The following is a 12,780-nucleotide window of genomic DNA, read 5'->3' as shown; positions in this document are numbered from 1 at the left end:
AGAATGGCACTGCCATAAGGAGTCAACCAGATTGAACTAGCTTGTAAAGGAGGTAGAGAAAGGTAACAAGGGGCCAAGTATAGACAAGCCCTGTCAGGTCTCTGAAATAGACAAATAGAGGGCTTAGAATGGCACTGCCATAAGGAGTCAACCAGATTGAACTAGCTTGTAAAGGAGGTAGAAAAACATACCTGATAGTAAAACTGCAGGCATATAAATAGTGTCCGTATGCCTCCCGGGAGGCTACAGATGTATGTGCTAGGGCTGAGGGCCCTTAAATAGCTCCCTGTCCCGCCCGGATCGACATACACCTCGGCGCTGCCGGGTGATGTCATCAGAGCTGGCCGCATAGTTACCAATGCGTGCGCCCCACACGGATCCGGGCGGGACAGGGAGCTATTTTAAATAGCTCCCTGTCCCGCCCGGATCCGTGTGGGGCGCACGCATTGGTAACTATGCGGCCAGCTCTGATGACATCACCCGGCAGCGCCGAGGTGTATGTCGATCCGGGCGGGACAGGGAGCTATTTAAGGGCCCTCAGCCCTAGCACATACATCTGTAGCCTTCCGGGAGGCATACGGACACTATTTATATGCCTGCAGTTTTACTATCAGGTATGTTTTTCTACCTCCTTTACAAGCTAGTTCAATCTGGTTGACTCCTTATGGCAGTGCCATTCTAAGCCCTCTATTTGTCTATTTCAGAGACCTGACAGGGCTTGTCTATACTTGGCCCCTTGTTACCTTTCTCTACCTCCTTTACAAGCTAATTCAATCTGGTTGACTCCTTATGGCAGTGCCATTCTAAGCCCTCTATTTGTCTATTTCAGAGACCTGACAGGGCTTGTCTATACTTGGCCCCTTGTTACCTTTCTGGGGTGCATCCATTGTGAATATTGTGTTTAAATTCACTGTATTGCTATATGATCAGCTTACACTCCTGTGTTAATTTCAACTCACCATGGTTACAGCCTGATTAGCTCTATCTACCTTCACTGGGTAAGCCTCGTTTTGCTATTTTATTTAAATGGTTATGCATGTCATTTTAGAACTTAGCATCTTATTGCTATATATTTATCCATAGATTTTTAGCTGCAATCTGCATTGGCTATATACTACTATGGTGCAGATGGAACTTTTTCACTGGATGCCAGTACAAGTTTATTCTTTTAACCATTAACCCCTCACCAGTTCAGACTCCGGGTTACTGTTACCCCTAATCTCAACTGATGCTCCTCTAGGTAAGCCAGCTTGGTCAGTACTAGATCTATTATATTATTATCTTTACCTTTACCATACCCTGTATGACCTCTATTACCATGTTACCTTGTCCCCGCTATGTAGGATTAGGGACACTCTGCGGCTGCGGTTTGGTGTTTTCTGGGCCTGAGAGTTCATCTTTCTCCATTTTTTTTCCCCCCCTCCCCCACGGGTTTTTACCCTTGGGCTTTCCCTCCCCTGTCTTTTTTCCTGCATGCATTTAGCCTGCCTGCCAGCATCCACAGCTACTCTATTTCTATTTTTATCTCGGTTCACTATATGATATATGCATGTGAAATGTATTTATATACTCATGTTTTTTCTCCATTATTGTAGCACATTTATAACAAAAAGTCCTTTGAAGAAGCGCCATATCTCAGCGCGAAACATGTCAGGCCACAGCGATTCCTTTGTCATCGTTTAGACCTTCAGTCTATGCAGTCTTCGGTCCTTCCTCAGGAACTTTTACAATCTATAAGTGGTTGGAGGTTCTTTGTTTGTCTTTATCAACAGTATATCTCAATAACCAGTTGAAATTCTTTTTTATGTAATTATGTTTAATTACCAATTCCTGATGGTTCTCACTGAATACTGTAACGCTGTGTAATTTTGTTTTTGTGCAAATTCAATCATATGGAGATTTTCTTAAAGTGTTTAATAATACCTTGTGGAATAAATATATTTTTTTAGCAAAAATTTCCCCCTGTTTGTGGTGACTACTATCTTTACCAGTTTACAGTGCCCTCAAAGTCCATGACTTGCCCCTAGGTCATTTTTTCCATTTTGCACGTCCCATATTTGACGTTCTCCTCATATTTCTCAAATGTAGGATCTTGCCCTAAATGGGTGTTTTTTGAATAGCACAATAGAAGAACAGTATCTAAAGGGCTAGATTCAGGTAGATTGGCGCATCTTTATTCCGGCTACGCCGACGCAATTTTGAGAGGTAAGTAATGTATTCTTAAAGCATTTGCACGTAACGTTGCGCCGGCGTAACGTAAATTTGAAGGCGCAAGTGTAAGTGGGTGTGCCCTTATGCAAATGATGTGCTGAACTTGGAGCAGTGGATTGCGCCCAGCGTAACACAGACGGAGCATGCGCAGTCGCGTGGACTCTTGGTAGCTTCCATGTGAGCATGCTCACAACCACGCCGGCCCAACTTCCTGGGATGCGCCGGCCCACCGGCTTACGCCAAGCGCATAAATACGCCCAGACATGCGCCCATGCGGCGCAAAATTACATCCTGCTTTTTTCCCCCCCCCGAGCAGGGTAATTTTGTCTGCTCGTGAGATGGTATCTCCTCAAGTGGCCAAGGACAAAAAAAGGAAGCATAATTTCAACCCAGCAGAGATGGAGGTTATGTTGGCGGCACTGACCAAGTATGATGCCAACCTGCATGGTGCCAAACGTAAAGATACCACCAAGGCACAGAGAAGGGAGATTTTGGCCAAGATCGCCCTGGATATTAATGCCATTGGGAATGAAAAGCGCTCTAGTGATGACATTCAGAAAAAACTGAATGATATGCGGCGTCGGGTCCCGGAAAAATTGGCCCTCATTAAAAAGCATGCCAGGGGCACGGGAGGAGGACCAGCCTGTCCCTTGCGATTAACACCTTCTGAGGAGATCATTGCAAGGTGTCTGTCGCAGGAGCAGGTGGAGGGCGTTCAGGTATGGGACTCCACTGATCGGGACTTGGAGACAGGTAAGTGTGTTTTATCCTCCATTCGGCGTGTAGCATGGGAGGGGGTAGAAGGGAACATGTAACAAGTGTGTGGGTCCAACAACATGTGTGTTTTTTGTGTCATCCACAGATGTGCAGGATGAAGCTGGGCCGTCGTCGGCTGTTGTGCGACCCATGCCATCCCCGGAACATCGTGAGGCTCAGCCGGACCCCCTGGGAAACCTAGGCTGGTTGGTGGAGGGGAGTGCCCATAGGTCATCTCTTGAGGTTGTTGTGGAGGAGGCCATTGACCTCCACCAGGAGGACTCCATCTACCTAGAGGAGGATTCCAGTATCCCTGGACTCCCCACCACCTCCCCGACCATCCGGTCTACCCCATCCAGGGGAACCCCATCGCAGGGCAGAGAGGAGGTTGGTGCCATTATCGCTGACCACCATTCCAGGCTTCAGCTGGCGTGGCGTCAACCACCTCTGAGCCTGCCCCTGCAGAGCTGACAGAACCTCTTCCCCAGTGTGGCTCCTGTCTCCCAAGCACACCAGCTCTAGCACCGCATGGCATCTCTTGGGCTGCATTCCTGCGTAGCCCCTCGTACGCCTATGGAGCACGGCTGGTTCTGAGGAAACATCACCACAGGAAGAGGCCACAGAGGAAGAAGAGGAGGGGGTGGAGGAGAGAGGTGTGTCACAACCAGTAGTAGTGTTTTGGAGGCGTGGTGGCGGAACAACCTCCAAAACTACTGTACCTTGCCCTGCGTCCTTCCCAGCTGCCAGCAGAGTCACCCAATGCACCGTAAAAGACAGGTAATGTCCCTGTCCATGCCTGCTGGACCATGAGTCAGCGGTAAGATGCACCTTACCACTGACCGCCCTGTCCAGCGAGGCATGGACATTGCCTTCCACATGCCGGTAGAGAGCCGGAATCGCCTTCCGTGAGAAAAAGTGGCGTTTGGGTACTTGCCACTGAGGTACTGCACATTCCACAAACTTACGCAAGGGGGCAGAATCTACCAACTGAAAGGGTAGCAGCTGAAGTGCTAGCAATTTCGCTAAGCTAGAATTCAACCGCTGGGCATGTGGATGGCTGGGAGCGTACTTCTTTCGGCGCTGCAGCAGCTGGGGCAGGGAAATTTGTCTGGTACTATCAGTAGATTGCCCGCATGTACTACCACTACTAGGTTGTGACACACCTATTTCTACACCTTCAGTGCAGGCTTCATAGAAGACTGGGAGTCTAGTGGGGTTGGAGGTCACAGAAGGACAAGGGGAGGTCCGCTTTGGTCTTTGGTGTGGGTCTTTCTGGTATGCTTCAAAAAAGGCCCACACCAAAGAACTTTTGCTGTACCGTTCAGACACAGCAGCGCCATGCACAAGCGTAGATGTGCGATGTAATGCAGTTGGTGTGCCCTTAACCTGACCCCTGGAGGGCATCCTGCCTCTTTGGAGATGTGCCTGTGCCTCGTCCTCCTCCTCCTCCTCTCTCCTATCAGGCACCCAGGTAGAGTCAGTGACCTTATCATCCCCTCCCTCCTCATCACTGTCGAAAACCTGGCAGTATGCTCCAGCTGGGGGAACATGACTGCCAGATTGCTGTCCCTCTCGGCCACCCCCTCTTCCTGGGCTCACATCAATGCCTTCCTCTATCTGTGTTCCATCATCGGAGCCTTCAAAACGCTGCACATCTTCATTCAGCATGTACCCAACACTGTGTTGAAACAGTTCGGGGGACTCCTCAGGAGGACACGGTGGTACTAGGGAAGGATTGTGTGATGCCATTGTGCAGAGGGAAGAGGAAGCCTCGGGAGCTGATTTGCCAGACAAACTAAGATCAGTCTGTGTGAGAGAAGATGAGGAGGATGAGGACGGCTTGGTCATCCACTCTACTAATTTCTCTGCATGTTGAGGCTCAACACGGCCAGCTCCCGAAAAGAAGGATGAGTGGCCACGGCCACGTGCTGAAGAGGATGCACCGTGTCCATCGCCAGCGTTGCCTCTACATGCAGAGCCTGCTTGCCCTCGTGACTCTCTGCCTCTGTTTGTTGTCCTTCCAGACATTTTAATGTGTTCAGGTGTAAATAAACAACACACGTGCACTTACAGTAAATGCATTTACGTGCTATTAAAGAGCAAACTTGCACTTACAGTAAATGCGTTTACGTGCGATTAAACAGCAAACATGCACTTACAGTAAATACGATTACGTGCTATTAAAGTGCAAACTTGAACTTACAGTAAATGCGCTTACGTGCTATTAAGGAGTAAACTTGCACTTACAGTAAATGCTTTGACGTGCTATTAAAGAGCAAACTTGCACTTACAGTAAATGCGTTTACGTGTGATGAAAAAGCAAACGTGCACTTACAGTAAATGCGCTTAGGTGCAAATAAACAGGACACGTGCACTTACAGTAAATGCTTTGACGTGCTATTAAAGAGCAAACTTGCACTTACAGTAAATGCGTTTACGTGCGATTAAACAGCAAACATGCACTTACAGTAAATGCGCTTACGTGCTATTAAAGAGCAAACTTGCACTCACAGTAAATGCGCTTAGGTGCAAATAAACAGGACACGGGCACTTACAGTAAATGCGCTTACGTGCTATTAAAGAGCAAACGTGCACTTACAGCAAATGCGCTTAGTTGCAAATAAACAGGACACGTGCTTTACAGTAAATGCTTTGACATGCTATTAAAGAGCAAACTTGCACTTACAGTAAATGCGCTTAGGTGCAAATAAACAGGACACGTGCACTTACAGTAAATGCTTTGACGTGCTATTAAAGAGCAAACTTGCACTTAAAGTAAATGCGTTTACGTGCGATTAAACAGCAAACGTGCACTTACAGTAAATACGGTTACGTGCTATTAAAGAGCAAACTTGCACTTACAGTAAATGTGTTTACGTGCGATTAAACAGCAAACGTGCACTTACAGCAAATGCGCTTAGGTGCAAATAAACAGGACACGTGCACTTACAGTAAATGCTTTGACGTGCTATTAAAGAGCAAACTCGCATTTACTGTAAATGCGCTTAGGTGCAAATAAACAGGACACGTGCACTTACAGTAAATGCTTTGATGTGCTATTAAAGAGCAAACTTGCACTTACAGTAAATGCGTTTACGTGCGATTAAACAGCAAACGTGCACTTACATTAAATGCGCTTAGTTGCAAATAAACAGGACACGTGCACTTACAGTAAATGCTTTGACGTGCTATTAAAGAGCAAACTTGCACTTACAGTAAATGCGTTTACGTGCGATTAAACAGCAAACGTGCACTTACAGCAAATGCGCTTAGGTGCAAATAAACAGGACACGTGCACTTACAGTAAATGCTTTGACGTGCTATTAAAGAGCAAACTTGCACTTACAGTAAATGCGCATAGGTGCAAATAAACAGGACACGTGCACTTACAGTAAATGCTTTGACGTGCTATTAAAGAGCAAACTTGCACTTACAGTAAATGCGTTTACGTGCGATTAAACAGCAAACGTGCACTTACATTAAATGCGCTTAGTTGCAAATAAACAGGACACGTGCACTTACAGTAAATGCTCTGATGTGCTATTAAAGAGCAAACTTGCAGTTACAGTAAATGCGTTTACGTGCGATTAAACAGCAAACGTGCACTTACAGTAAATGCGCTTACGTGCTATTAAAGAGCAAACTTGCACTTACAGTAAATGCGTTTACGTGCGATTAAACAGCAAACGTGCACTTACAGCAAATGCGCTTAGGTGCAATTAAACAGGACACGTGCACTTACAGTAAATGCTTTGATGTGCTATTAAAGAGCAAACTTGCACTTACAGTAAATGCGCTTAGGTGCAAATAAACAGGACATGTGCACTTACAGTAAATGCTTTGACGTGCTATTAAAGAGCAAACTTGCACTTACAGTAAATGCGTTTTCGTGCGATTAAACAGCAAATGTGCACTTACAGTAAATGCGCTTACGTGCTATTAAAGAGCAAACTTTCACTTACAGTAAATGCGCTTAGGTGCAAATAAACAGGACACGTGCACTTACAGTAAATGTGCTTACGTGCTATTAAAGAGCAAACGTGCACTTACAGCAAATGCGCTTAGTTGCAAATAAACAGGACACGTGCACTTACAGTAAATGCTTTGACGTGCTATTAAAGAGCAAACTTGCACTTACAGTAAATGCGTTTACGTGCGATTAAACAGCAAACGTGCACTTACAGCAAATGCGCTTAGGTGCAAATAAACAGGACACGTGCACTTACAGTAAATGCTTTGACGTGCTATTAAAGAGCAAACTTGCACTTACAGTAAATGCGCATAGGTGCAAATAAACAGGACACGTGCACTTACAGTAAATGCTTTGACGTGCTATTAAAGAGCAAACTTGCACTTACAGTAAATGCGTTTACGTGCGATTAAACAGCAAACGTGCACTTACATTAAATGCGCTTAGTTGCAAATAAACAGGACACGTGCACTTACAGTAAATGCTTTGATGTGCTATTAAAGAGCAAACTTGCAGTTATAGTAAATGCGTTTACGTGCGATTAAACAGCAAACGTGCACTTACAGCAAATGCGCTTAGGTGCAATTAAACAGGACACGTGCACTTACAGTAAATGCTTTGATGTGCTATTAAAGAGCAAACTTGCACTTACAGTAAATGCGCATAGGTGCAAATAAACAGGACACGTGCACTTACAGTAAATGCTTTGACGTGCTATTAAAGAGCAAACTTGCACTTACAGTAAATGCGTTTACGTGCGATTAAACAGCAAACGTGCACTTACAGCAAATGCGCTTAGGTGCAATTAAACAGGACACGTGCACTTACAGTAAATGCTTTGATGTGCTATTAAAGAGCAAACTTGCACTTACAGTAAATGCGCTTAGGTGCAAATAAACAGGACATGTGCACTTACAGTAAATGCTTTGACGTGCTATTAAAGAGCAAACTTGCACTTACAGTAAATGCGTTTTTGTGCGATTAAACAGCAAATGTGCACTTACAGTAAATGCGCTTACGTGCTATTAAAGAGCAAACTTGCACTTACAGTAAATGCGCTTAGGTGCAAATAAACAGGACACGTGCACTTACAGTAAATGTGCTTACGTGCTATTAAAGAGCAAACGTGCACTTACAGCAAATGCGCTTAGTTGCAAATAAACAGGACACGTGCACTTACAGTAAATGTTTTGACGTGCTATTAAAGAGCAAACTTGCACTTACAGTAAATGCGTTTACGTGCGATTAAACAGCAAACGTGCACTTACAGCAAATGCGCTTAGGTGCAAATAAACAGGACATGTGCACTTACAGTAAATGCTTTGACGTGCTATTAAAGAGCAAACTTGCACTTACAGTAAATGCGCATAGGTGCAAATAAACAGGACACGTGCACTTACAGTAAATGCTTTGACGTGCTATTAAAGAGCAAACTTGCACTTACAGTAAATGCGTTTACGTGCGATTAAACAGCAAACGTGCACTTACATTAAATGCGCTTAGTTGCAAATAAACAGGACATGTGCACTTACAGTAAATGCTTTGATGTGCTATTAAAGAGCAAACTTGCAGTTACAGTAAATGCGTTTACGAGCGATTAAACAGCAAACGCGCACTTACAGTAAATGCGCTTACGTGCTATTAAAGAGCAAACTTGCACTTACAGTAAATGCGTTTACGTGCGATTAAACAGCAAACGTGCACTTACAGCAAATGCGCTTAGGTGCAATTAAACAGGACACGTGCACTTACAGTAAATGCTTTGATGTGCTATTAAAGAGCAAACTTGCACTTACAGTAAATGCGCTTAGGTGCAAATAAACAGGACATGTGCACTTACAGTAAATGCTTTGACGTGCTATTAAAGAGCAAACTTGCACTTACAGTAAATGCGTTTTCGTGCGATTAAACAGCAAATGTGCACTTACAGTAAATGCGCTTACGTGCTATTAAAGAGCAAACTTGCACTTACAGTAAATGCGCTTAGGTGCAAATAAACAGGACACGTGCACTTACAGTAAATGTGCTTACGTGCTATTAAAGAGCAAACGTGCACTTACAGCAAATGCGCTTAGTTGCAAATAAACAGGACACGTGCACTTACAGTAAATGCTTTGACATGCTATTAAAGAGCAAACTTGCACTTACAGTAAATTTGTTTACGTGCGATTAAACAGCAAACTTGCACTTACAGTAAATGCGCTTAGGTGCAAATAAACAGGACACGTGCACTTACAGTAAATGCTTTCACGTGCTATTAAAGAGCAAACTTGCACTTACAGTAAATGCGCTTAGGTGCAAATAAACAGGACACGTGCACTTACAGTAAATGCTTTGACGTGCTATTAAAGAGCAAACTTGCACTTACAGTAAATGTGTTTACGTGCGATTAAACAGCAAATGTGCACTTACAGTAAATGCGCTTACGTGCTATTAAAGAGAAAACTTGCACTTACAGTAAATGCGTTTACGTGCGATTAAACAGCAAACGTGCACTTACAGCAAATGTGCTTAGGTGCAATTAAACAAGACACGTGCACTTACAGTAAATGCTTTGATGTGCTATTAAAGAGCAAACTTGCACTTACAGTAAATGCGCTTAGGTGCAAATAAAAAGGACACGTGCACTTACAGTAAATGCTTTGACGTGCTATTAAAGAGCAAACTTGCACTTACAGTAAATGCGTTTATGTGCGATTAAACAGCAAACGCGCACTTACAGGAAATGCGCTTAGTTGCAAATAAACAGGACACGTGCACTTACAGTAAATGCTTTGACGTGCTATTAAAGAGCAAACTTGCACTTACAGTAAATGCGTTTACGTGCGATTAAACAGCAAACTTGCACTTACAGTAAATGCTTTGACGTGCTATTAAAGAGCAAACTTGCAATGGCCTTTTCTGTGGGAGGTCCTCCGTAGAATGGGGTTCTCCATGATATTTATCACATGGTTACAGACACTATATAAGCATCCTACGTCGGCTGTCAAGCTTCCCTCTGTCCAGGGGCACGCGGCAGGGTTGCCCTCTCTCTCCGGCCCTTTTCGCCATTGCGATGGAGCCGCTGGCGGAGGCCCTACACACCTCCCTGCACATCAGGGGCCTGCGCGTCGGCTGGCTGGAGGAGAGGGTCGCCCTGTATGCGGACGACCTCCTTCTCTTCCTCAACGATGCAGACTCCTCGCTCACGGGGGGCATTGCAGATCCTGAACTCCTTCTCAGCTGTCACAGGCCTCAGGGTTAACTGGTCTAAATCTCTTTTGTTCCCTATAGACCCCGCAGCCCGCACCACCGCCCCCTCCGATATACCCCTACAATGGGTTGAGAGCTTCAAATACCTTGGAGTGGTGATCTCGAGGCAGGCTTCAGATTTTTTGCCCCTAAATCTATCCCCTGTGGTTCAGGAGACACGGCTGAGACTGAAGGCATGGGAGTCACTCCCCTTATCATTGCTCGGTCGGATAAATCTCATAAAAATGAAAATCCTGCCCAAATTTATTTACTTACTCCGTCAGTCTCCGCAGTGGATTCCTAAATCCTTTTTCACCTGGCTGCATAGCCTCTTCGCCTCCTTTATCTGGGGGACCCAGTCCCCCAGGTACAGATGGTCAACGTTAACACGCCCGTCCTCCCAGGGAGGACTGGCGTGCCCTGACCTACATAAATATTTCCTGGTGGCTTACTCCCGATACGACAAACCCTGCCACCATGGTTGAGGCGGCGGTGGTAAAATCGTTGGAAGCGCTGACATTTTTGCTTTTTCGCGGTCCCAAGGCCCCATACTCATTGACCCCCTCCATGCGCACCACAAAACGTTCTTGGGGAGCGGGACTTAGGATTGAAAGATACCCTAAACATGCACTCTCTCCAGCTGCCCCCTTATGGTTGAACCTCACCATTGAGCACATTTACAAATTGCCTGAACCCCATGCTTGGACCAAATTTGGTTTAAAAACAGTGGCCCAGGTGGTCTCCAGTCAGTCTCTGGCCCCACTCCCCAAACTGATTTCGTACTTCAACATCCCGCGGAGTTATTTTTTTAGATATTTACAGCTCTCCCATGCCTTCGGTCATCAATTCTCCAGTTCTCCTCCTCAGATCGTCCAGTCCTCATTAGAGACCCTCCTCAGGTCAGGGTGTGCAGACAAACCCACCTCGCGACTGTACTCTCACTTAATAATGACCTCCCTCCCTACTCTGGAAAAACTCAGAAACAAATGGCTACACGACATTCCTGACTTTGACAATGACGATTGGGACGACATATGGGACTTCCCTTTCAGATCCCTGGTCTCCCTGAGAGACCGACTAATACAGTTCAAGATGGCTCACCGCGCATACTTTACCCCGCACAGGTTGCACAAAATGAACCCCGCCTCCCCCCCGGGGTGTTGGCGTTGTGGTACAGTACCAGGTGACTTTACCCACATTTTTTGGACCTGCCCAGCCATTGTTGATTACTGGAAGGAGATATTACAGGTCATTATGGAGATCACCACTATATCGCTTCAACCCTCCATGGCAGTGTGTATACTAGGTCTCATAGAACAACTGATTCCCCTTGTGGCAGGTCGCACTTTGGTCGGGTTGCTTCTCTTTTATGCCCGCAAGGCCATAGCCCTTAGCTGGCGTAAACCTACTCCTCCTCTCTCCCTGTGGAAGCAATTGGTCAACAACAGCCTGCCTCTTTACAAAGATTGCTATGCTAATAGGGGTTGCCCTCAAAAATATGATAAGGTTTGGTCCAAATGGCTGGCGGATCCTTCCACAGCCGCAGACCCAAACTCCACTTAATTCTTTGTTTCCTGATGTTGTATAGGATTCTACGACTGTAATGTATCGCGTGTCTCTGAGCTGCAGGGGCTTTTTGTCCCCCCTTTTTTTTTTTTGCCCGGAGTTGTCCTTCTACCCGTGAACAATGGCCCGCTGAGACCATTGTGATGACTTGAGCTCCCCACCTTATTTTATGTAACCAGATTGCTTCAAATCATATTTCGGTATGTACCTTAGCTAATTTTTGTCATGACCAATGTCTGTTGTTTTCTTCGTTCTGTTGAATGTTTTAAAATTCAATAAACAGATTTACAAAAAAAAAGAGCAAACTTGCACTTACAGTAAATGCGTTTACGTGTGATTAAACAGCAAATGTGCACTTACAGTAAATGCGCTTAGGTGCAAATAAACAGGACACGTGCACTTACAGTAAATGCTTTGACGTGCTTTTAAAGAGCAAATTTGCACTTACAGTAAATGCGCATAGGTGCAAATAAACAGGACACGTGCACTTACAGTAAATGCTTTGACGTGCTATTAAAGAGCAAACTTGCACTTACAGTAAATGCGTTTACGTGCGATTAAACAGCAAACGTGCACTTACATTAAATGCGCTTAGTTGCAAATAAACAGGACACGTGCACTTACAGTAAATGCTTTGACGTGCTATTAAAGAGCAAACTTGCACTTACAGTAAATGCGTTTACGTGCGATTAAACGGCAAACTTGCGCTTACAGTAAATGCTTTGATGTGCTATTAAAGAGCAAACTTACAGTAAATGTGTTTACATGTGATTAAACTGCAAACGTGCACTTACAGTAAATGCGCTTAGGTGCAAATAAACAGGACACGTGCACTTACAGTAAATGCTTTGACGTGCTATTAAAGAGCAAACTTGCACTTGCAGTAAATGCGTTTACGTGCGATTAAAGAGCAAACATGCACTTACAGTAAATGCGCTTAGTTGCAAATAAACAGGACACGTGCACTTACAGTAAATGCTTTGACATGGTATTAAAGAGCAAACTTGCACTTGCAGTAAATGCGTTTATGTGCGATTAAAGAGCAA

At 45.0% G+C, this 12,780-nt stretch overlaps 1 long non-coding RNA gene across 1 annotated transcript; it reads left to right on the top strand.

Moving 5' to 3' along the window:
• The first annotated feature begins 814 nt into the window (after positions 1–814).
• LOC120942659 lies at positions 815–1,890 on the top strand. Its single transcript, XR_005750226.1, has 3 exons — positions 815–998; positions 1,084–1,240; positions 1,596–1,890. It is a non-coding gene; the product is annotated as an uncharacterized LOC120942659 (long non-coding RNA).
• The last annotated feature ends 10,890 nt before the right edge of the window (positions 1,891–12,780 follow it).

The sequence above is a fragment of the Rana temporaria genome, chromosome 6, assembly GCF_905171775.1.
Source record: "Rana temporaria chromosome 6, aRanTem1.1, whole genome shotgun sequence".
Classification (NCBI taxonomy): domain Eukaryota; kingdom Metazoa; phylum Chordata; class Amphibia; order Anura; family Ranidae; genus Rana; species Rana temporaria.
Note: the sequence above shows the minus strand (reverse complement) of the source record. Positions and strands in the feature narration are given on the sequence as shown.